Source organism: Varanus komodoensis, unplaced genomic scaffold (genome assembly GCF_004798865.1).
Source record: "Varanus komodoensis strain SLA01 unplaced genomic scaffold, ASM479886v1 scaffold5, whole genome shotgun sequence".
Lineage (NCBI taxonomy): Eukaryota > Metazoa > Chordata > Lepidosauria > Squamata > Varanidae > Varanus > Varanus komodoensis.
In genome coordinates this window covers 21,539,261-21,566,358 of record NW_025336087.1, presented here as the reverse complement: position 1 = coordinate 21,566,358, position 27,098 = coordinate 21,539,261, and the positions used below count along the sequence as shown (strand labels likewise).

The following is a 27,098-nucleotide window of genomic DNA, read 5'->3' as shown; positions in this document are numbered from 1 at the left end:
TTTATTACATAGTATATATGTAAATATTGTGTGTGACCATTGGCTATGTAGGTTATAATCTAACACATATCTAGGTTCATGAATACTTCCTATATATATTATTTTGCTATAACAAAGATGTAGCTGACTTAATTGCATTCAGTGTAGAAGTCTATCATTTTAAAAAAAACAGGTACAACCTATCCTTGTCTCAGCTATTCAAAACCAACATATTGATTAATCAGTATGTAGTATATTGTTTTATATTAACTATATTGAAGTGTTACTTTATTCCTACTAATGGTTGTATCCTATTTTAGACTGATTCAAGTCCCATTCATTTCAATGGGTCTATTTTAAATAGAAGGAATCAGATCCTAGCTTTGTGTAACAAGTATTTTATTTCTAGCAGGATATATATGGCTTGACTGTAAAAAGTTAATACAAAATCATGAAAAATACAAAAATCATGAATTAAATCAGTAATTTTGGCTACATGTATTCTAGCAAATATTATAAACTAAGATTATACTCCACAGTAACTATTTGCTATCTCAGGCTAAAGGAAAACAGTGGTCATGTTCAGGCCAGTGTTCTTTACATTGTTCCTGTAAAGAAGTGAGAAACTGATAGGAAATCTCTAAGATTTCTTCCTGAGGCTCTTGAGAGGAAAGTCAAGACAGAAAAGAAGAAACAACAGCATACTATTGTCACATGAGATCATTTTCAACACCTTTTAAAATGGACATCACATTTAACCTTAACATTTAATGTTAAACCACCCTGGCCACCAAGCAATCATTCTTTAGATTATGAAAAGTATTGTTATAACTACTTTAACAAAACATGCATAGTATTCTGAAAAAGATTACTGATGACCAAAACAGGTATTACTTTAAATCTGCATCTAGTAGTTACATCTTTCCCCTTACTGCATTCCCCATATTTTTTATTCTAAAGTAGATGCAGGAATCCCAATTGCCCCTTTAACCCTACATTAGTGTCCTAAACTAGACTGAGCCCGAAAACCTACTCTAGAGTTCTTGCGCAACATGGATTTAAAGGAATGTCTGTTTCTAGTCCTGAATAGTTTGCTTATTGTCAATAATTTTCTAATTCAATTGTGATATGTTTGTGCTGTTTGCAGTATTTGCTAATCTTAGGTTTATATTTTTCCTACTTTTTCAGTAAGTGGTCTGTTAACACCACTTCATTGTGAAAAGGGCTCATCAGCACTTCTGATAATCAGCAAAAGCATCACTGTTAACCATTATCAGAAAAGCATTTTGGTATGCTTTTATACCAATATATGCATTTTGAAATTAATATGGGAAAGTAGTACAGAGACAATGCTTGAAATGGGCTAATAAGCGTGCCCATGAGAGCTTCCTTTTAGAGCACTAAATGAAAGCTTTTGCATTGCTAAAAGGCTACAAAAGTTGCTTAGGTAATAAATTTCTCTCTTATCAGTAAAAATGAAAGGGGGATGGACTGCATAGCTCAAAAGATTGGTAATCAGATTACAAAGTCTATCACTTCTAGGTCACTGGTTCAGCTCTGCCCCCTGTCTAGTAGTGATGAAGAGCTGTTCCCAGTTGATGGCCTTTGTTAAATACATTAGTTGTCGCTGTCCAGTTCCTACTGAAGTTAGAATTAGCACTGAGTATCTTTCTGAAAATGAGATGAAATGGCCTCCTTATGTATAGAAAAAGTTCCTTCATAAAGTAGATAGAGAATATTTGTAGGAAATTATGAATGAAACTTGTCTCTCTCACTTTTGATTCTTTTTGTGGATCTTTAGAAAGAATTTTTCTTCAGTTTTGTTTGTGATTTTCTAGGGGTCTGGTTTTAAAATTGGATATTTAAAGCCATTCTCAAATTGGCACACAACTTTCTGTTGAGATCCTAAAGTACTGTAATGATATCATTCCTTTTAATTTGTTTTGTTTTCCTAAATGTGTTGATATAAGAATGAACTTAGCATAAGGTTAATTAAGTTTAAAGGCTTGAAAACTTGTCCAGTATGAAATTAGAAGTAGCTGATACTACCTACTTCCAGCCCTCTAAATAACCAGATAGATGAAATTTTGCATGGTATGGGACAAATGGATGTGGAGACCCCCCCCCCGTGTTATATATCTGTTATAATACTAGAACCCAGGCTCATTCCATGAATCTGAATAGTAAATGATTTCAGACAGATAAAAGGAAATACTTCACACAGTGCACAATTAAAGCAGCAAAATTACTACCTCAAGATGTAGTAATGGCCACCAGTGTGGATACCTTTAAAACGGGATTAGACAAATTCATGAAGAATAAGCTGACCAGTGACTACTTGTCCTGATAGCTAAATGTTACTTCCAGTATAGGAGGTAATATGCTGATACTAGGCTATATGAACAAGGGGTGCTGTTGCACGCATGGTCTACTTGTGAGTATCCTGCAGGCATCGGCTTGGCCATTATGTACAGAAACCTGGACTAGATGGACTTTTGGTCTGATTCACCATGGCTCTTCAAGTGTTCTTACGATGATTAGCTTCTAAAAACCCACAAGCAAACTCCTAGCAGTCACGCATCTTGTTCCTGTTCCTTTTGTGTAAGGCAGCAAGAAGTTAGAAGGTGGAAAAGGGAACAGTATAAACTTTTCATGTTCCCTGACATTCAGCAAGCATGTCCAGCCCTCTTGTCATGTAATGGAACCAACAAGGGAAGAAATTGTTTTAAGCGTAATAGATCAGCAATAGGAAAATCCCAAAGTATTAACTTGATATGCGAGTTAGGATCTAGCTTCACAGGGGAAGATGAGAGTAGAAGCACAACATGTCTGGCTCAACTGCAGGTGGATATTCAGCAATGGGCTGAAGGAATGTTCTGAACTGGTGCATAAACTAAGAGCAACGTTCAGAGTCCAAGCAGGAAAGTAAGAAAGAGCAGGGTTCAGATAAATGGATAACTATAACAACTGGTAGTTGCATTGGTTGCTAGACCAAAGAAAACAGGCTTTACAATCCCTGGGTCTACCACAACCAAGACCCATCTTACAGCCTTCTGTATGGACCTGTCTACTGTCCAGATGTCTACAGGGGGTAGAATAAATTGTTTGAACCACCAGTATTCCGAAGAGCACTGACCCCACCTCTGAGACCATAACGACGACTCTTCGCTCAATCTACTTTGGGGAAAGCCAGATCCACCTGCCTCTACTATCATGCAACTGTGTAAGTCCAGCTCTCCTTTTCCCATGCTTTCCAGTCCTCTTTCACCATTGGACATTGAGAACTACAAATCCAATACAGAGATAACATCTTTCATTGCTCCAGCATCTTCCTCTCTGGACGTGGCTGTGGATTCCAGTGATCCTGGTCAGACACAATTTTCAATGCCATCTGGACAGGAGTCAACACTGGTCACAATCCACTTCCTTCCAACCTTACTTCTCCAGTTTTGGAACCAGTCTGGTGGTACCGACATCCAAAAGACTGGAGAGCATGTATAGAGTGCAGAAGAAGGATGCAGTCTTTCTTTTTCAGCACCTTAAGCCAAATCCCATCATGGCAGAAATGGCACAAGCAAGTTCCCGTTCGGAGCACTCCCTATGACAAGGATATCACCTGGGTGCCTGGGGCGGGGGAGGGGGGCGCACATCTGTGCTACCTTTGGCCTCAATTCATAATATACCATTCATAATACACAGACCACAGCGAGGAAGATAGGGATGTACCAGCCTCCATCTTCTAGACCATGTAAGTGGTTTGGACCTACCTCCTCCTCCACTTTGCCTCAGTCCCAAGAGGATAGAGCCACCCCACTCTGTCAGTGCACCATTCCAGAGACAGAAGGACAGTGTTCCTTCCTACTACCAAGGACAAAGTCACCTGGACTGCAACTGCTGGAGGCACTACTACATCCCTGGGCTATCCCTTTGCCTCTTCTCTGTTCTATTGATTTTGAGAACTATCTTCCTCTTCGCTTCAGAAGCGATCACCTCTGATGCTTGGGTACTGCCAATAATACAAGGAGACTACAAGATTGAATTTAAAGCCCTTCTACCTAACACAGCTCCATCACCTGTCTTAATGGGCAAAATAAACTCTTTCCTGTTGAAGAAGGCAGAAGAAAAACTCACCACCTCCCCACACCTATCCTGACTTTTTTCACAATACTTCATGCTATTGAAGTGTGATGGAGGGCTCCAACCAATCCTGGACCAAATGTGTCATACACACTGTGCTAAGATGGTAGTACAAATGTGGACAGTTGCCTGTTTCAATGGGAACTCAAGCTCAAGTTGTGAGGAGGAGATTGTTGTGGAATCTCAGCATGTCCATGCAGTAGACTTAGGTTAGAGAATGTCTGAGAAGATACAGGGGAAGGAGTAGGCTGTTCGGACTGAAGAGAGCCTGGGTCAATCTACTCATGGGAGTGAGGAAATAGGGGAAGAAGAGAACAGATTGCTAGTTTGGACTGGTGAGAGCCCCAGTCTCCCAGTCCATGAGGAGGAGGCTGGACATGTCTGGCAGCAGGGGAATGGAGATAAAGAACTAAATAATTTGTTGGACATGGTAGTCCCTCCTGAGGAGGTGGCGCTGGTTGCTAGGCTTCAAGACCAGTGGGAAGAATGCAGATAACCACATTTTCACAGAGCCCGCCTTGGTGGACTGGAAGGATTCTTATTTTCATATTTCATTATCAAGATTGCACAGGCATTCCTTCACTTCCAGGTCAGGAGAGAGACCTTCCAATTTTCTAGTTTGCCCTTTGGGTTCTTCATTGCCCCAAGAGTTTTTACTATGATTAGTGCCCATCTGTGCCTACAGGGAAAGCTGTCACCACTTTCCAAGTGTTCTTGCTGGAACCCCACACCCAGATTGCCACGTACAATTCATGTACATAAACAAACAGAGAGATACCAGATTGATTCTGTTGACATGGCTGGCCATTTGAATTTGGGACTGGTATGAGGACAGATGCATCACACTGACTGCTACACATATCACCAGAACCAGCAATACCTTAGCAGACTTCCCAAGCAGGAAGAATCTCAACATGTGTAAGTGGCAAATGAATGGCAAGACCTTGCACAAGATCTTCTGAATCTGGAGGACTTCACTTGGAAGATCTGCCACTTGGGACAATGCTGTCTGCAAAGCTTTCTGTTCCTGGGCAAGAGAAGATGGAGACTCTGGGAAATGCATTCCTGCTGAATGGGGTAGGAACTTCATTTTACCTTTTTCCTACCTCTCTGAACATAACAAGTATATTACTGAAGGATCAGTGGGATGCAATGGACTGTGTACTGATTAATCCCCAGTAGCCAAGATTCACCAGCATCCTGAGAATGTCAGACCAGACCTACATCTGGCTCCCATCAAAATTGGACCTGAACACTCAGGATCAGGGGAGAATCCTTCACCCAGATGGCAACACTGTCCACCTGATGGCATGGTGGCTCTGTCCCTAGGACATACAAGTTCTGACTTATCTGTCCACCAGGAAATCATACATTGTAAAATGGAGAGCCTTCTTTTCCTTTGCTACCACTGAAGCTTTTCCTCCATATCGGTACATGGTTGAACAAGTTCTACTTTACCTTGTTTGATTCTCTTGTGTTCCACTGAGACATGGTGATGCTGCATCAAGATTCATCCTTCCAAGATTGTTTCTCTGTTTCATTGTATACCAGGACATTATTTTATAAGCCTTTTTTTGGCCTCCTTATCCAATTCAATGGATGCTATGCTACATACTCTGGATCTGCATAGAGTAGTCACATTCTACTGCTCCAAGACTGAATCCTTCCATCAAACACAAAAACTGTCTATCTGTTAAAGATGCAAATCTAAGGTGAAGCTTCTGTCTCCATAGAGACTTGCAGCTTGTGTGATACAGATGATACAATTAGCATATGCTTCATCAGGACTGCAACTTCTGATTTGACCAAAAGCCCATTCAGCATGAACAGTGGCAACATCGACAGCTCTGCACACCGGATCCCCTTGCCTGACCTCTGCAAAGCTTCAACCTGGTAAATTCCATTAACCTTTGAGAAACATTATAGATCGATGTTCAGAAGAGGGCAAACTGCACTTTCAGGAAAGCAGTCCTCTTAAAAATGACACCGTCCCACCTTCCAATAATGAGTAAGTTTGCTAGTTGCCTATATGTGTGATGCACAGAGGTCACAAAGAAGAAAGACAGGTTGCTTATCTGTAACTGTCATTTTTCAAATGGTCATCTGTACATTCACAGAACCCACTCACCAGCCTGCTGGATGCCATAAGCCACTTAACCAGTTTCTTTTAGTTTTTACTGAGCTTGTCAAGCTTGAGATTAGTCCTATTGATCCTGCCTCGTTCCTGAGGCCACCTAGGTGGTCACTGAGGGAAAGGGCAGGAATGCCTTCCTTTTTTAATGGACACAGAATGGGGGAGGAGTGTCTGCCAATTTATCTTAGCTAATAAATCTATATGAACCCATATGTGTGAATGTACAGGGACAGGGACTGGTTAGAATCCACAGCTGAAATGACTAGGTCAATGGACCCAGGGATAAGCTAGGCAGTCATTGAGTATCAGACAATTTCAGATATTGTGGGACAGTTTAGTGAGCATGCTAAAGTGGAGGGGATGTGGATTTGGTATCATTAATCCCAGAGCACAATGATGGGTTAGGAGGGCTAACAAGTTGGAAAGCATCAGATGCTCTACATGACTGACCCCTTAAACAGGAGGATCCACCTGAAAGACATTGTTTGCTCATTGAAGTCTGGAAGTAAGGGGAGGCATTCAGTCTGGAATCAACTTATCATTAAGCAGCTTTTTATAGTGATTAGTATTCTAACTTTATTTCTTTTATCATTGACTTATTCAGCACTCTTGTATTTTAAAATTTGCATTTGGAAGCCAGCCTAGCCAGCATTAACGTTGTAAAGACTTTTAGCTGGAAAGCCATTGACCCAGACTGCTTGGAAGGAGCAGGAGAACAGTCTTGACAGGTCACATTTTGCCTTAACTTTAAAGATATAGGGACCTCTTTTATTTTAGCACCAAAGTATTCTTCAGGCAGTAGACTGGATATAGCATTTCTCTCTCACAGATGGAAGGTAGCCTTCTGTTTGTGGCGGTGTTCTGATCTAGGAAAGCATTTCCACTGGTGGAAAGGAGGCTGAAGCAATCTTCATCACTTTCCCCTCTCTCCTTCCAGTCCCCTGTTCCTGCTGAAACTTTGCAGCACATGGTTGGGTGACCCCCCCAGAACTGTGAAAGGATTGGTGCTGGTTGCTGCAGAGGGTGCGAGTATATGTGATTTGGCAAAATGGCCTCTTCTCCCATCTGTTAGTGGGAGAGGTCTGAACAGAACTCCATCCAGGGAATGCTCCAGCTGAAGGAATGAAATTCTGAATCCACTCCATTATGCTTGTGCACCTAAAGAAGCAAGTTGCTGAACAATGTAAAACATAATACAGAACGGCTGGCCCATAAGCATATAATCCTTTTTTCTCTTTAGGCCCTCACTCAACCCTATTCATCCATCTGCTTTGCCCACTGGAGGAGAGGACAAAGAAGTTCTAATGTATGAGTGACTGTTGTATCCTGGCCCTAAGAATTATTTTTTATAAATACAAAAAGGGGGAAAAGGAAGACATTCATGACCATATATTTGGGCAAGCAAAATGAGAAGAGCTGGAAAATAAAAATTAATACCACTGTTTTTAACTAAGAATAATGAAGATAAAAAATAGATAATTATATATATATATATATATATATATATAAAATTATATATTATAATTATTTTAACTGATGATGTGAGCCACCCCGAGGCTTCGGCGAATGGGGCGGCATAAAAATGTTTTAATTAATAAATAAATAATAAATAATCACATTAAGATATACAGAAATGAGTAAGACCTTCAAGTGGTATAAACCTATCTTGGATAATAAGAGAGAGATTTCTATGCCTGAGTTCTTTGTGGACATCATTACCTCTATTTTTGTTTTTAACATTACCTTTTTAAACCCAAGGTCTACTGGCTTCACAAATGTGTATCTTGTGACAATGTCACCTCATCATGTGCCATAGATTGACAAGTCCAAAATTTTCTGTCATTCTCTAGTGAAGGCTCCTGAGAGACACCCAAAGTTCTTTTTTTTTGGCAGTCTTTTAGCTTCCACTAGATGCTTTTACATCTTCAGTTCACTGGCTATGTTAGATATATTAGCTACCCAACAAAGAGATCTTGAAATCATGATGGATAGTTTGCTTACTGAAGGCATCAGCTTAGTATGCAATGGCAGTAGAAACAGCAGGGACAAATTCAGCATTAGAAATTATTAAGGAATGGTTTGAAAATAAATAGTGAATATCAGTATGGCGATATATACATCTCTTATGCAGCTACATTTGGAATATTTTATTCTGGTTTTCCTGGAAGCCACCAGAAAAGGGATACACAGCTTACAAAAAACAGAGAAGGGCAACCAAAAGGCACTGAGGTATATTCCCTATGATGAGGAATTGTTTAATTGTTTTAATGTACAACCCACAATTCTGCATTCAACTGCCATGCTAAGCAGAGTAACACTTGATAACTGAGCTCAGCAGGAACAGAGGGCCAGCTGAGAACCAGCACACTTGCTCACTCCTGCTCATTCATGATTATCCAAATTAAGTATTCTGGGAATGAGCCTAGGCTCCCATTGGACTTGTGTATTCTCTTCCCTTCTAATGTAGCTTCAAGGATATAGGAAGATTCCACCTTCATTTAGATTAACTGCAGTTTAACATAAATCAGAACCTTAAAATGTAGTTTAATTTTAACTATGGTTAGGTAAAAGAAATAAGTTCAATAAACTGTGGCTTGAAGTTGGCCTGTTTCTATTACCCTGAATTTATCCAAGTCCAGATATTATGGCAAATGTACATTAAGCTAAAATTGAATAAAAGCTTCTGAACTCCTCAGAACTGCAACAGAGAAATACACATGCCTACAGGGAGCTTGGGCACAGTCTTGTAATGTTACTCTAATGGTTTACCTTTATGTCTGAACCAGTCCAGTCTTTTCCATAGTGATATAGAAGCTTTTTTATTCATAAAGTTAATCAGGAGGTTGAAATAATGGAAGGGGGAACTTCAGAGTTTATGGAATATTAATGTTTTCTTATACCGATGCCATAGAAGAAATTCATCTACAGCTGTTTAAATGATAAGTGTGTGAGACTTGATGTCTATCTGTGAGACACCAAGCCCTATTGCTCACTTACTCTTTGGTTTTAAACTTCTAATACCTCCTCAGAAATTACTGTCTTGTATATTTCAATAATAAAAAGTTAAGGCATACCCTGCAACTCACTCCTTACTGTGAATTAAACCTTGATATCTATGAACATATTTTACATAGTGCATGTATTATTTGAAGGTGTGAAAGGAATGTGTTAATTTATTCAAATATGTTATGAGATCAAATAGCTAAAACAGCAGTTGTAAAAATTGTATATATACCTTTTGTGCTATCACAAATTATGTAGGTCTCTGAATAACTTTAAATTTGGTCAATTTATTTCTATACTATATAATACATTTTATTTTTCTGTGTATTTATTTACATAATATATACCTTTCCACTAAAATAGTTCTCAAGGTGGCCAACAATCAAATACAAAAATAGCAGTTGTAATTAAAATATTATAACTCATCAGTTAAAAACACAACCAATAAAACACAAATAAGAATACATCAATAAGGGCAAAATAGCAGCAGCCACCAGATTTAAAACTTAGTTCAACAACAAATCAGCTTGTGTACCAAAAGCCTGCCTGATTTTATAAGAATTACATCAAATGCATAACTTAGAGCATAAAATATAAAGTTTTATATGCAACAATCTATATTACATTGTACCTATTTTTCCTAATTTTTGTGTTTATATGGAAGTCTAAAATTTGATTTAAAAACAAAAGCATGCATAAATTAATTTAATAACTCCTTAAGACTTAGGTTTTGCAAGAAAGAAGCAATTTGTTTGGGTTTTTGCAACAAAACAAAACATTTTAAGACTATTTAATGGATTTGTTATAAGCACCAGTCTCACTGATATTACAGGTCTACAGCCTAAGCTATTCAAACCTGGAATACCTATTCCTCTTAATTGGTAAACATTAAAGGTAAGGTAGTGCAGTGTTCTCTATGGTACCCCTAGCTCTAGTTAAAGAACTCCATTGGGAAGAACCATTGCCTAAAGCATAACTCAGGATAAGGTAGCTCCTTTCGCATACATGCAGCATGAACATATATGAGCATACCTGCAGATCTGTCAGAATCTAGTTTAAATACCTACAGGTATTTACAAATGGTGAGATGCTATCTGTTCATCAAGAGATTACAGTTTTGGTTGTTCATATGGCCTAAAGCTATTTTCATGGTGAAAATATAAAGATAAATAATAAAATCGGGTAGACTTCCCCATTGTTAGTTACATTTGTTTTTTTTTTTTTAACACATTCTCTGAGGAATGTGAAAAGCGCTTTTATTCCATTCAGAGGTGCTTGTGCCCTGCTGTAGCCTTATCTATCATAATTCTAACAGTTGTGCTGTGGGTGAGTTTGAGTCTGCTAGTTCTAAATAGGTACAGCTCTCATATTCAAGGTAAGAGACTTGTGGACAATAGTGACAGAAATGCTGAAATAATGGCAGGAATGCTGAAATTAAAAGAAATGGAGACAGGCTTGAGGGGATAAACAATCCACAAGACTCCTAGAATACAATATTGTTATTAAAAAAGTATATATTCTTGCACAATGGGAATGTTGCCTTAAGTAATCAGAAACAGTAAGATAATTTTAATTTGCCACTGAGATTACATGCTTCTACTTAACTGTTTTACAAACAGAGCATTCATGCTAATTTCTTCATAATAATAATGAAGAAAATTTAAACAAAGACCATTAGCAATTAAAGTATATGAGATTCTTTCATGATTACCAATCTATTCACTTTTATTTCAACAAATATGTGAAAATCATTATTATTGTCTATACTTCCCAATACCTGAAGCTGTATTAAAACATAACATACACAAGATTTTAAAGCCAAATTTAAAATCAAATGCTACAACGTATTCAGATCATAAGATTGGTTAAGCAGTTGACACAATGTTCCCATACAATATAAAACTAATTAAATGCTCTATCATAGAGGACAGTCTTAAGCTGGCACCAAAAAAATATTAAAGTTGGTGCCAGGCAGGCCTCAATGTTGAGCTTGTTCCATAACTAGAACCAGATCTGCATGATAATGTATAGATAGTTTGTTGACGGGAAAGGCATTCTGTCAGGCGTTGTGGTCCCAAGCCATGTAGGATATTATAAGTTAAAACCAATGCCATGAATTGTTTTCAGAAGTGTATAGGCAGCCAGTGCAAGTGGGCAAGAATTGGTGTTGCATGTCCTTACTGTCTGGTCTCTGTTATTACTTTGGCTGCCTCATTTTGCACAAGTTGCAGCTTTCAAACAATTTTCAATGGCAGCCCCACATAGAGTGCATTGATATAATGTAAGTTTAAGATTACCAAAGCATAGATTACTGATAGCAGGCTATCTCTGTCCTGATAGGAGCATAGGTGTGCCAGCAGTTGACACTGGTAGAAGGCATTCTAACAGTCCATCTGGGCCTCAGTGACAAAGATGACTGAAGGAACAAACTGATGCTTCAAATCTGCTCCTGCAAGGGGAGTGTGATCCTGTCCACAACAGATTGAATTCCCTCCATCCAGTCTGAAAAAACACCCACTAATGGCATCTCAGTCTTGTCTGGCTGAGTTTCAGTTTGTTAGTCCTCATCCAGTCCATTGTCATGGCCAGACATTTGGTTAGTGCATTCACAGCCATAACTGCCAAAGATGAAATGGAGAAATGAAGCTCCGTCTTGTCAACATACTGATAACAGCACATTCCAAAACTCTGGATGACCCCAGTCAGTGGTTTCATGTAGATGCTAAATAGCATGGGGGAACAAGACAGACACCTGAGGGACCCCATAGTAGTGAATCCAAGGGGCTGAGCAGTATCCTCCAAGTACCAATTTCTGGAGCTGGCCATCCAAGTATGAGAAAAGGCACTGCAATGCAGAACCCCCTACTAACTCAGCCAGCTGCCCCAGAAGAAAACGGTGGCTGATGGGTACCAACAGGGTCATATTTCCCTGTATCTCTCCTAGCATGGGTTATCATACAGTTGATCAAAGCTGGCCTGAAGCCCAACTGAAATGGATCCAAACAATCACTCCTCTCCAAAAGTGCCTTGAACTGGTTAACTACCTCCTGCTCAAGAACTTTGACCAGGAAGGGGATATTTGTCACCAGCCTAAAATTATTAAGATGTGCAGAATCCAGAAAGGGTTTCTTCAGAAGTTGCCTCACCACCTTCTGATTCAGGTGGTGAGACCATTCCACTCCATCCCATAATTTATTGTTTCATTTCTGTACCATACCAAAGCCAAAGCTCTCAGGGCAGTTTACAACAATTTATGAAACAAAACAATACAAACATAACACAAACACAATAAAAACAACAATGTTAAAATTAATTTTAAATTAAAATTAATTTAAAATAGCTAAAATGCAGGTAAAAATATCCCCAAAGGAAAAGAATCACCAGGATAATCCCGGGTACTATTTCAGGTAATACCCAGGCCTCTGCATAAAGGGATGGTGCCAAAAAGATGGCAAGTTTGGCATAATGAGGCATTAATCACCTCCCTGGCCAAGCTAGCTCCTCCTTCCTTGCTAGTTCTTATTAGCCTCATCAACATCATTGAGCTGTATTAACTGGAACACATCCAAGACAACTTGAGCATGCTGTGCTTTTTCTATGTTTTCTGATCCTACTGCATTGGAGCCTAAATCCTGACAGATGCATTACAGTAATGTATTACAGTGGGCCTCAAGTTGTCCATGTAACCAGCATGTAGTTGGCCCTGGAATACTCTAGAGAGCTCCACTGGGTGGCAGAGAAAGGATTGGACAGAGACAATATAATATTGTTTCTTTGGCTCTCTCATTGCTTCCAAGTATACTCGACCACAAACACAAACCAGGGTTTGATTGTATCTGTTAGGAGTTGTCCTCTATCTGCATTGAAGCTTTGTGTTTTGTTTTATTGTACTCGGCTCCAGAGAATACCACAGAACTGTATGAACTCTAAAGAGCTCTAATACAGCTCAGGAGTGATCTTGTATTCCAGAGATTGACCAGCAAGGCTGGTCCTTCCAACTGTAGGTTGCCTTATCGGCCTGCCCTTGAGTCTCTGGATGCTGTTTTTAAATGCCAGATCAGTGCACAATAAGATCTTCCTCATCTATGACTTAATAGTGGGAGGTGGCCAATACGGCATGTATAACCTAGGTAGGTGAATAAGGAGCAGTTAGCTTCTCTCAGTTTCAGACCCTTCCAGCAAGGTTTTACTTTTCCATTAAGATTGTACTGTTTTTATAGGGGTTATACCTCCTTCTAGTTATTTTTAGCTATCACAAACATTGTTTACTAAAAGCATTCATTCATTTATATATCAGTTCTCAGGTATGATATATTTACCTGTAAGAAGGTTCAACTTTATGATTTAACATGAAAGCATGTTGCATTATTAATGTTAATGTCTCTATTAATTATTAAATCAATCAAATTAAATAATTTTCTCTGGAAGATCTCTTGTGTGAATTTTAGAGAACTGAGATGAAAGATGCTGGCTTGTCAGCAGTGTTCTCACTATTTTTCAAATGGAAGCAACTTTTGTCCCTATGCCCAGGTAAGGAACCTGGGCCACCCTGAAAGAAGCAACAGATGAAGGTGTCTGGTACTCCATTTGTCATATCAGCAGCCAATACACCTGCCTTTTATTTTTCCAGGAGCCTAACTTCCCACAGCGGCAATATCCATGTAGCTATTGATTAGAGCCTCTCTTGGTACCATCAGACAGCAACTTACAGTTGCATGATTAGGCAATTTTAGACTCTGCACTTAATAGTATTTCGGTCCTTGTTATATCTTAAGATGCATTAGTGCACTTCAGATGGCAAGTATACCTTCCCCATTCCATAGATGCTAATGTTGTTATAGCAATAATACTAATAATGACAACAGTGTTGTTGTTGTAAAGATTTCACACCTATGCAGAGTTTCGGATTTTCAGTGCACTTAACTCATCATTCCATATCAGTTTAATTTCAGGAATAAAGTAGGATTTCCTTTTGCTGTCCTGATTTAAGCATCATTTTGTAGAAAAGGGTTATATATATTTTAATTAAAATTTAAAAATAAAAATAAGCATCTGTAATCATGCACAGAATCTTCCCCTAGAAAACTTGATTAGTTCAGTGATGTGTTCATGATAATATTTGGTTGGAAATGAAATACAGTTATGCATGCCTGAACAAAGGACATTCTGTACATACTTATAGACATTAATCTTATTACTTTACATATTATACCTGTAACAATTTCCTCAGCAGACTGAAGGGGAGTTATTCCCTTAAAATTCAGCTCTTACTCTAATTTAGCCTTGTAGAAAATAATATTTTCTCTAAGGTATGGTCAGATGTCTCCAAATTACACAGCAAGAACTCAGTTATTAACTAAACAAACTTTATAAGAGACTAACAAATTGGGGGTGCTTCTGGACTCAGAGTTGTCACTTGAAGCACAAGTAGACTCAGTGGCATGGAGCACCTTTTATCAGCTTGAGCTGATATACCAACTACCTGTACAAAGAGAACCTAATGTTCTGGTAAGGTCTCTTTTGGATTACTACAAGCTGTGTATGTGGTTTGAAAATGGTCCAGAAACTTCAACTGATCCAAAACAGGGCAGCAATGGGGACCGGCTCATGAGAATATATTTTGCCAGTCTTCTTCCAGATGTACTGGCTGGCAGTTGATGCTTGGGTCCAATTCCAAGTGCTTGTACTAGCATTTAAAGCTTTAAATGTCTTGGAACCAGGTTATCTGAATGATCCCGTCATGTATCTACCCAGACACTCAGGTCATTTTGGGGGATCCTTCTCTGGAGCCCCTTCCAATGAAAGTGAGGCAGGTAGCTACCAGGAGAAGAGTCTTTTTGGTTGTGGTATCCTGGTTGTAGAATGAGCTCTCCAAAGAGAATTTAACTTTTTAACTTCATTTTTAATATTGCATTTTATTCTGCACTGCTGCTATACGTCTATGCCGATTCAGTTACAATTGCTTTTGGTGTGTTTGTGTAACTTCTGTTAACTGCTCAGAGAGCTTCAGCTGTTGGGCAGCATAATTAATTGATTGATTGATTAACAAATTAGCAAGACAAATGGGTAAGAGAGCAAACGGAGGATATATTTAAAACAATAAACATAATCTATAAGCTGTCCTCTTTACTCTACCATGGGTAGACTGAAACTCCCAGACAGACTATCCTGCACTCTACATTTCTTCATAGGGTCAGTTTCCTATACAGAGTGAGATAGCCTCCACTTTTTAATAGACCCATCCCTCCCTGGTCTTCCAGGAAAAGCTTCAGACACTCCTTTTAAAGGGAAACTGACAAGAACTGATCTGCAGGTAACCATTCCTGCACCTGTTCTTTGCTAACAAGTCCTGCTGATAACTAAAAAGGAGATGTTTGCCCCATGTCCTACAGGCCAGGAAAGTTGCATTGAGAGTAGCAAAGTTTTATTATCCTTTAAACATGATTAAACATCACACAGGCGCCTACTATTCTGCTTCTGCAGTGTCCGTCTATATCCCCCACTGCTTCCTCTTCTCCACCCTCTCTTCTTTCTTAGGCTGCTATCCTATGCACATTTCGCTCAGAGTAAGTCTTACTGAACTCAGTGGGACTTATTTCTGAGTAGACATACCATAGCTGTGGTCAAGAGTGTCTGCTTCATCAACTACATCCTTTCCTGTTGGAGAATGACCTGAAAACAGTAGTGCACATATTGGTAACTTCTAGGCTTGATTTGTGCAACATGCTTTACATAGGAGTACTTTTGTGTCTACTTCAGAAACTGCTATTAGTACAAAATATGACCACCAGGCTGATCTCTGGAACATCATGGAGAGACCACATATTACCTATTTTGACATCTTTGCACTGTTCACCAATACATTTCTGGATACAGTGCAAGGTGTTGCCTGAACCCATTAAAAGCCCTTCACAGCGTGGGTCCAGAATACCCTCAGGAGCACCTTTATCCATACATTCTGGCTAAGGTCCTCTGGGGATAATCTTCTGAAGTCTGCTTCTGTAAGAGTAATGTCAACTACCCAAAGGACTTTCTCAGTGGTTGCCCCTACTCTGTGGAATAGTCTGCGAGGAGAGATGCATCTGATACCTCAGATTACCATCTTTAAGAGGTTGTTAAAAGCAAATCTCTTCTGACAGGCCTTCCCAGATTAGTTTTCATATCATGTTTATTTAATGTGTAGTTTTTAGTCAATTTTAATTACTGTTCATTTAACTTCTTGTTAACTGCCCAGAGCTTATGGGAATGGGGCAGTATATACATACATGCATGCATACATACTATTATACTGTTTTCAAGATTATCTAGAACTCCCCTTTTGCTGTCTTTACCAAAGGACCATCGTGCTGACTGATATGTTTGCTTGACTGAGGTGGTGGCCTATAATAAGCAGGGGCGTATGGGAATTGTTTTAGCACTCCTGTGGACTTGCAGATCTGAACCTGAATGGAGAAAGGTGCTTCTGAATCCTCTCTACCCAGGTTGTTGCAATTTGTTTCTTTCTTCACCTTTCAGACTCCAGCAGGGAGAAAAAAGACTAAATTTACTCCAGCCTCTTCTACAAAACAATAGTTGCTGCACGAGGAGAAAAAACACACTGTCTGACAGCATTCTCTTTAATCCCATGTAGTTAGCAAGGCTGCAGGGCTGTGAAGGAACCATTCAGGTGGCTTCCCACAAGACAAACAGCTCAGGCCTCAGGCAGGTGAAACATGAAGGAAGCAATGATAAACAATTAGTTTTCAAGACTTGGAGCACAGTGGAGGCTGCACTAGCCGCCTCAAGCATTGCCAGCACAATGTGAAGGCAGTGGTTGGGATGGGAGGGTGGCCACTCATCAAAGGAGGGAAGCTTAATCTACTGCTTCTTGTGTCTGTTACATTTATTTTTTGGGGATACTTCTAACCTGTCCAATCACTATGCGTCTCTGGATGGCTCACAAACAAAATTCAATAAATACAACAGTATAAAATATCATACCCCAAACAGTAATAAGACTAATAACCCACACCTGAAGTAAAACATAATTAAGATCTTTTAAACATTAAAATACTGGGTGAATAAAAAGGTCTTGACCTGGCGCCGGAAACCATATAATGTCGGTGCCAGGTGGACCTCTCTAGGGAGCACATTCCATAGCCAGACTGCCACCTTAGAGAAAGTCCTCCTCCAGCTATTCTGTCTCCTAATCTCCTTCAAGGAAGGTTCTTGGAGCAGGACCTTTCTGCTCTCTCCTTCCTCTTGCAGTTCATGGCTCCTGCTGCTCCACCTGATATTTTGCAAGCTACCAGTGGCCTGTGGGCCATGCAATGAAGACCAAAGATAGAGACAATATGTACTTGATGCCATGCCTGCCCACAGACCTTGTGCGTTTCCCCTTGACTAACTTCCTCTTGCTCTCTGCAAGTCCTGCAGCTAATATGCCTAGGGCAAAATTAGGGTGGGATCCTTACTGCTCACATGACCTAGGAGGAAGTCTTATAAAGAAAATATAAAGGGAATCTACCTGAGCTTCAATTAAGTTGGCATAAGAAGCTTCCTAGAACTTGGTCAAACAAATGTGGAGAATTCACAGCTCCCTTGCTTTCAAGTAGCTTATTTGAGTTGTGCCCTGTGCTAAGAGTCTGGGAAACTGTGGTTTAGGAACACACAATCTTCTGGAGTCTTAAGAGGCAGTGCTTGTGCAGGTGTATATCTTCATTTGATTACTGTCCAGGACTTTGATACAAGAAACAGATCCTTTCTGACAGTAGCAACAGTGAAAATAAAAACAAAAGAGAGCAAGAAAACACATGCCAGTGGTATGAGCCAGGACAGGACCCTTAGAAAACAAACTTATTTTGAAAATTCACTGAACAAGTTTGTAAATTTTTAGTCATTCCCAAATAGAGCTGAGGGTTCCAGTATTTGTGAAAATAGGAAGGCAAACTTGATTTTCTCAGGAATGTTGATATGCTATGCAGTGATATTACATAATGACACTAGATAAGTGATCACTTTAGTACCAAGGGTGAAGTGGGGCACAAAAACAAATGAGTCTTCAGTCAAGATAGTCTTTCCCTTCCATTGTAGGACCAACTGCCATTAGTGATGTTGCCAAGATAAGCAGACCCAAAAAGAGTCCAGGGCAAGTAAAATATAATTCGATATAAAGACCTTACCATGTAAACATTAAAACCAATGCAGATGTACCCATGAGGAAATATGTGGGAAGAGAAGGGGAACCAGTTAAAATGCAGTTTAAAATATTATTCCCCCCTCTTGGAGGCACACTTTAATATGGAAAGAGAGTTTGAGAGAGTCAGAGAAGCTGAGAGCAATGCTGCCAGGAGGCCAGACGATCTCACAAAGCTGGTCTTTTACCAGGATACCCAAGTTGAAATGCTCAAAACAGAGACATCAAACTAAGATGCATCCACTCTCCATGGGAGTAATGGTCACATCAGCAGAAGAGAAAGGATATCTCTAATAGTGATTGGGTGGAAAAACATCTCAATGGCAGCTACTGGGCAGCAGTGGTACTTGAAGGAGACACTTGTGGAGGATCTTTTGCAGACAGTGGCAATGACACTCAAGCTAACTCTGGTTAGTACCAAACAGAAGAAGGCAATAGTAAACTGCTTCTGAATCTTTTTACTTTGAAAACCTTTTCATGAAACAATCCAAAATGAAACAAGGTATAGTGTCAGAAGATGAAACCTCAAAGTTGGAAGGCACTCATTGAGCTATTGGGGAAGAACAAAGAAGAGTGCTATCATTAATGATACAACTTGATCAAAACCAAAAGAAAGTCTAGTGGCTGACATGCACAAGGGTGAAAGCAAAATCCAACACTACACAACACATACAACTGGAATATGGAACATGAGAATTAGGAATAAAGCAAACTGGAAACTGTAATGCAAGAAATGGAATGGATAAACATTACAGTACTCAGTGTGAACAAACTAAAGTGGAATGGATTGGGGCATTTTCAATTGGACAAACACAACCTTTTTACTGCAGAAATGAAAAACTCAGAAGAAATGGAGTGGGGCTCTAATGCTAAGGCAAGATGTAGCATAGATAGTAAGGGGTTATAAAATTCATCCAAAATCCAACCAACTCATATCAGTCAGGGTTTGTGGAAAATCTATCAACATAACCATCATTCAAGTCTATGCTCCAACAAAGTAGACTTGCATGCAGATGTTCAGGAGGAAACTGCTATCACAGCAACACAAGACCAGAGTGCAAAAGTAGGAAACAAAGCAGAATTGAATGTTTGTCACAAATATTTCACGCAGATAACCAGATGACTATATGCATGCACATTACCTTATGGCCAATACAGAAATCAAATATAGTATGTCACTAGAAACTGAAGATGGAGAATGTGTATCCTCACTGCCAAAACAAGACCATATCAGATTGTAGTGGTAACCATGAATTTTTACTATCAACAATCAGAGTTGAACTAAAAAAAAATCAATGACTGAAACATAATTCCAAATTTCAACTTCAGTAACAATCCTGAAGAATTTAAGTGCATGTAAAGAACAGAATTGCATTACTCAATTTAACTGACTGTGAACCAGAGAAACTGTGGACTGAAATCAGAGACAGTAGTAGGAGAGAATGCCAAACCTGTACCAACAAGAAAGAAAAAGTCTAGATGGATGACAGAAGAAACATAGTAGATAAAGACTGATAAGCAAAAGGTGACAGAAATAGGGTCAGAATCCTGAATACAACTTTTCAGTGACTCTAATGTAGCAACAAAAAGAATTATAACCCTATGAAAGATTTTACATACCTCAGCTCTCTATTCAAATGGAGACTGTAGCTAAGTAATTTGAAGAAGACTGAGACTTGGAAGTGCAGCAAGAATAAAGACCAGGAGATCAGGGTCATGATAATCCAAACTATTGTATTTTTGATCCTTATGTATGAGTGTGAAAGCTGAATAGTGAAGAAAGCTGATAGGAAGAAAAGTGGTGCATCCAAAACATGGTGCTGAAGGAGAACTTTGTGAATACCCTGGACCAGCAGAAAGATGAACAAGTGTATCTTAGATCAAATGAAGTGAGAACTTCCCCTGGAAGCAAAAAATCATTAAACTGAAGCTGTCGTACTTCATACATAACTTCAGTCATGAGAAGGCAATACTCAATGGAGAATATATTAAGGCTAAGGAATGTTGAAGGCAGAAGAAGCAGCAGCTGCTGCTGCTGCTGCCAAAGAAGAAGAAGAAGAAGCAGCCGCCGCCGAAGAAGAAGACGACTGCCACCACCACCAAATAGGAGATGGATTGATTCCACAAAAGAAGCCACAGCCTGAAGTTTACAAGAGCTGAGCAAGGCTGTTAAGGGCATGACATTATGGAGGGCATTCATTCATATGACCAACATAAGTTGGAACATTCTTGATAGCACATAACACATCAGAGTTAAGGTCTGATATGCTTGAGCTCCTAACCATTCAAGTCTCTTATGGGCCCATGTAGGCCCTGAAAAGTACTGCACTGCTATGAAGTTATGCAGTCCCTTTCTCTGGGGTTATGATTCCTCTAGGAGTTCAGCAATTAATAATCCTGTATTAGATTGTCTAAATTCCACTTTAATATACCCAGAGTTGGCTTATTCCCAGGCCTAATCATATTTCCATCCCTGATACAGCTGACGTTTCAACCAATATTATCTCACTATCCTTAAAGGCCTAAAGCTGTTCAAGGAATGCATGCTGGCTTGAATTGAGAGCGTAAATTATTCTGATTGTTAAAGTATGACCACCAGAGATCCCCTTGACTTTTGTTAATCTACCTTTCAGTTCTCTTAATTCAGTTTTGCACTGAAGGCCAGCAGGTTTGACAATATAAATGTGACCCCTCTTAAATGGGTCTTAAATGTACCTGGGACCACAGATTGTTTCCCAAAATACCAATGAGGCAGTAATTTGGCCCTAACTTTATTTTGTGATGTTCTTATGGGAAAGTTATTTCAGGCTTTCTTTACTTTTCACAGAATTGCCCAGCATTTTTATATTTAGGATTACTATTTTAGGGTAGCCCAAGGTATATATCCACTATAAAATTTACAAAATCTGCAACCTGGGCTGTAATTCAAAACCATATTATCAGACTGTTTGCTGGTCTGAACTGTGTGACAAATAATGAAAACACATCAAAGCACTCTGTGAGCATATGGAGAGGATTCCACTTAGCTTCCCTCTTACAGCAACTCAGAGTTGTCTGCCTATATTTGGCATAAACTGATAGATAATGAAACATATAATAAATAAATCTGCCAAATTGCTAATATTTACAAGCTTTACCTTCAGCTTTTAAATAGTCATCACTTTTATAAGTGTTTTGCACTGAAAATACCTGTAATCATGTCTTACACTGTATAAGCCAACATACATTTTGGTGCACATAACCATGGCTTCATCTGTGTGTATTATGCAGTCACAATCTCAGTCCATAGTCCATGTCCCTTTAATCTCATCTGCTATTTTTAGCTGTGATAGGTGGTTAGTGGTCTTCTTGATATGATCTCTGTTAATATCTACCTCTTCTAGGGGAGAGGATTGACCAGGCCCAAAAACAAATGCCTTCTATCAGACAGCAGGTCCCCTTCTAGACTTTTGGAGGCATGATCAGTGCCTTTCTGCTGCATGAAAGCCTTTCTGCTTTCAATTTTGTAGACTTTCTACTTATTATACTTACTCCCTAACTATAGCAAAGAAAACATGGCTTTTCTCTCATGAATGTGTATGTGAGGCCCTTACAACTGACTGCTAGGTGAAAGGGGAAGCCTTAATAATATATGAGTTTAGCAACCCTGAGTTTAACTGTGAAGGATCAGAATAATTGTCTTTTTTGAAAGATCTCTGCATTCAGGTCTCAAAAAATCATAACCATTCTCTTCGGGTCTCTTTGACTGTGATGTGTGCAAAGCACACTACCATGTCTCTGTGCCTTGAGTCCTACTGGACAATGCACCCTTTATAACTCGGCTGACTAGAGCTGCGACTCAGTGCAATCCTGTGCGTATCTACTCAGAAGCAAGCTTCATTGAGTAAAATTGGGATTACTTCCAAATAACCACATGTAGATTACTCCCGGATAAATGCATATAATATTTAAAGCCAGACAGCCAGTGCTTCAAAACTTCTGGCATACTCTTCTACTCCTCCAACTCCAGAATTCAATAAATATGAACAATCTAGCATCTGCTTCTGTTTTCTGTCTTTTAAGTTTCTGACTCTAGTTTCAGGTGGCCTGTATAAGACGGCATCATTTGTATCCCCGCCCAAAGAGTTCATCCGCAGTAATTTGATCAATATTAGGCAGTAACATTATCAATGTTGGACTTAAGTGGCTGAAAAGTGAATGTCACTCTGGTACCATGTCTTTTCCTTTCCTGAGGGGCATCTGTAATCTCCATTTCTAAACCTGCAGCAACCATATCCTTACTGAGCTGTTTATCAGAACCAGATGTCATTTTGTCTCCTCCTTCCCTGTTCAAAGTCCCTGATGGAGTTTTGAACTTAACATGGCCCAAAATAGGTTTAAGCTTACACTTTTAGCTAGGTGGATATCTTGTTACATGTGACTGATGAAGCAGTGAAGCTGGGGATTCTGGCTCTTGAAATATAAGGTAGGTGCCAGCAGATATCAGTGAATATTGTTGGGAAAGAACTACAAAGAAGAATATAAGTTAGCTGGAGCCCAGTTTGTTATCAGAGCTTAGATGGGAATGTGAAGGATGTCCAGACAGGAAGGATGAACATCAACTGCCCAAACTCCAAGGTGGTTATGGAGGGTGGGGGGGGCAGGCAAGGAGTTTGATGATTCAGGGGCTAGACTTTGGTTCTGGCAATTGAACAGAAGGCTCAGGAAGGTTCTCTCCCTCTTGATTAATTTTTCATGGACCTGGCTATGCAGAGCTGTATACCGCAATTTTCAAAGCAAAGGTTGTGATCAAGAGTGCTGAGGTGATTGCTGGCATGGCATGGCAGTCAGGCAGCATTTGCATGTTTTCCCCAGTTACAGGAAGCAAATTCTTTAATCAGGAAGAAAGCAAGTATATTGCATGGTTTCTGTGCTTCTATGGCAGTTCCAAACCCTTTACTGCATTCCTGGCAGCTTTTTAGACTGTGCCTTCCAGAAGAAAATAGATTCATGAGCCAGTGTGTCAGGATAATGCCAATTAAATCTATACATGTGTCAGAGAAGCAGCACATTTGAAGCTCCTGTGTAATAAGTGTGCGTGTAGGGTTTCCTCTGCTGCAATAGCGTGTAATCCATCAGTGTTTTGGTAATGGAAACTTTGTTTCCTTCAAATTTTTGCCATTCTGAATATTGCAGCACCATTTGCAACAGAAGCTTCATTAACCTGTTTGGTAAATTTTGGAAACAAAATGTTGTTATCTGATTCAATAAGGTAGTTCTTAAGTTCTTCTTAAATAACAATGGACTTGAGCATCTTTTTAACTATAGAAGCTAATGTATACTATCATCTAGTTCTGAGTGGGTCAGTAGCTTGCAATCCAATACAAGAATTACACAGTGTTAGTAGATAACCCATGTGGTTCCATCCAGGGAGAAAGCATGTTTCAGAATAAAACAAACTTACGTCTGTTCCAGACTCATATAATCACAATAAATATATAGGCACACACAAAGATTGTATAAATTCACCCTTTGTATATAATCACAGGGATTGTGGTTTAGATAAATGGGCCACTGCTCTGATGTGACATGAAAATATCTATGTTCGCATTGCATTATAGTGATAGCATTTGTGTCTTGTTTAGTAGCAGTGTTACATTGATTTTAAGACTTTATAGTGTAGTTATAGTCAACAAAACACAGTAATTTTAAAATGCTGAGTTAGCCATAACAGCACACTCAGTTAGCACACTCAGTTCAGTAATATCCAATGAAAAGTTTAAAAGAATTTTTAGTACCATTTTGCCAAGGTATAGGCTCTAAATAGTTTTGTTTCTACTTTCTAGTATTTCATTAATTTCATTCTACATTAATTCATTTATTCTTTATGTTGCATTCTAAAATTGTTTTGTCTGTTGTCCACTGTTATCCTTTGGTGATTTGTTTTTGTGGTTATTTATAAATCATATTTTAAAAGCATACATAGGTTGGATTCCCATATAATACCAGGCCACGGTTTGTTTACCTCACCTCTGGTTTGCTTCTATTTCTGAACCTGACCCTAACAACCAGGTTCATAAACAACCATTTGGCATCTGCCCAGATTACATTAATTTTCATTTCATATAAATTGGGTATCTTAGTTTAGTATTTTCTGCCAGTCAGAGTTGGACCATGACACTTTGCTTCCTGAGTTAAGTCCCATGAGCCCCCTCACACTTCCATGCATAGAAGCTTACATTGACAACTAGATCATATCCTCCATCACACCTGAGAACAGCAAACTTACTTGAGGATTGGAAGACAAAACAAAATGTCACACATAACTTTATTGTACAACACTTCATCACTACTTCCCACACTTTTTTCCACCTGTAATATCTGCCTCACTCTTCCTGGTGGTAGGGCCAGTCCAGCCCCAAGCACTCACCTGGCTACAGAGACATGAGGGAAGAGCAGCTTGAAAAGAAAACTACACACAGTTAAACATGCTAGTACTTTCACAGACCTCTTCTTTCTTCCTCACTCTGTCTAGTATCCACACTCTCCTTTCTTCCAAGCACACCTTCAGCACAACATTCTTGTAAGGAGAATTGATGTTTTTGCCCATATCTAATAAGGGATGCATTTTAAAAGCCCTTCTCTGCTGTTAGCAAGCGATACCAGCAATTATCAGATGTTTTTATGCAACATACAGTGGTACCTTGGCTCATGAACTTAATCTGTTCCAGGACTCTGGTCATGACCCAAATTGGTCGTGAGCCAAGCCACATTTCCCCATAAGATTCAATGTAAATAAGGTTAATCCTTTCTGTAACTATTTTTTTTTTTTTAACCACAAAAATGTGACGCAAAGTGACAAAGAACAACAAAGATTAAGGCCATCTCCCCACCCCCGAGCACAACCACAATCGCTTCCATCATCCCTGCACAAGCATGACCGCGACCATAGACAGGCGATCACGGGCATGCTCAGGGGGGAGATGGGCACAATCACAGGCACACTGGTGGCGGGGGGGAGGGGGACAGGCACGATCACAATCACCACCCAACGCAGAGTTCGCAACTTGAGGCTTTTTTTTTTCAGAAATTTCTGTTCACGACCCGATTTGGTTGTGAACTGAGGCATTCATGAGCCGAGGTACCACTGTAACTGAAAAACCTTCCCTCCCTATCACATCTTGCTCATTTCCTATTAAGATTTGTTCCTGAAACAATTGACTCAGTCCCTTTAATAACCTAATGAGCAGAGTTATTGCTAATATCAGCTCAACTTGCTTACCAGTAAAGGTTTCTTCCCTGCCCCCCCCCCCCCCACAAAAAGACATATGTCACCTTTGAAAGAATATCCAGGACTAGTTTTGAAAGGTTGGCGGGGTGGGGGGTAAAGTTAACAGGCTTAGCTAGTGAACCTTAACACTAGCTGAGTTTTCTCAGGCACATGCTGAGAGCCAGCCAATACCTCTGGAGAGAAATTATGTTTCCCCGGTTCGGGATGGTTTGAACAATCTCAGCAAGGGAAATAAACCATTGTGCTTTATTTCCTCTCCTGTGTGTGCTGACTGGATTGTTTGTAGTGGGACAGCAACCCTCAAATAATCCAGCAACAGCCCATGGGTGACCCAAGGGTGGCTGCCTCCTCAGACAAGGCATGCTGCCCACAGTCAGCTGACAGAGGAAATCTGGAAGCTTTGGCTGCCATGTGCAGCCTGTATAACAAGCTTGTTAATCAGGCCACAATCATGGGAACTGAATCTACAGTCACCCGCTGATGGGGGTTGCAGTGATTCCTTGCTGTTGTTGTTAGTCGCGAAGTCGTGTCTGACCCATTGCGACCCCATAGACAAAATTCCTCCAGGCCTTCCTGTCCTCCACCATCCCCCGGAGTCCACTTAAGCTCACGCCGACTGCTTCAGTGACTCCATCTAGTCACCTCATTCTCTGTCATCCCCTTCTTCTTTTGCCATCTGTTGTTCCCAGCATCAGGCTCTTCTCCAGTGAGTCCTTCCTTCTCATTAGGTGACCAAAGTATTTGAGTTTCATCTTCAGGATCTGGCTTCTAAAGAACAGTCAGGGTTGATCCCCTCTAGGACTGACCAACTTGATTGCCTTGCAGTCCAAGGGACTCGCAGGAGTCTCCTCCAGCACCACAAATCAAAGGCTTCAATCCTTCGGCGCTCAGCCTTCCTTATGGTCCAACTTTCACAGCCATACATTGCTACTGGGAAAACCATAGCCTTGCCTATACGCACTTTTGTTGGCAGAGTGATGTCTCTGCTTTTTAGTATGCTGTCTAGATTTGCCATAGCTTTCCTCCCCAGGAGCAAGCGTCTTTTAATTTCTTGGCTGCAGTCCCCGTCTGCGGTGATCTTGGAGCACAGGAAAATAAAATCTGTCACTACCTCCATTTCTTCCTCATCTGTTTGCCAGGAAGTGAGAGGACCGGATGCCATGATCTTAGTTTTCTTGATGTTGAGTTTCAAGCCAACTTTTGCGCTCTCCACCCGCATCAAGAGGTTCTTTAGTTCCTCTTCACTTTCTGCCATTAAAGTGGTATTATCTGCATATCTAATGTTGTTGATATTTCTCCTGGCAATCTTAATTCCAATTTGCGATTCATCTACCACCTCCTGTCTCAAGATGTGCTCTGCATATAGGTTAAATAGGCAGGTCAACGGTATACAGCCTTGC

General features: G+C 39.8%; 1 protein-coding gene across 5 annotated transcripts in view; it reads left to right on the top strand.

Moving 5' to 3' along the window:
• Nucleotides 1–27,098, top strand: part of FAM172A (family with sequence similarity 172 member A) — a 312,125-nt gene that overhangs the window by 189,981 nt on the left and 95,046 nt on the right. The gene's annotated exons all lie outside the window — the stretch shown is intronic.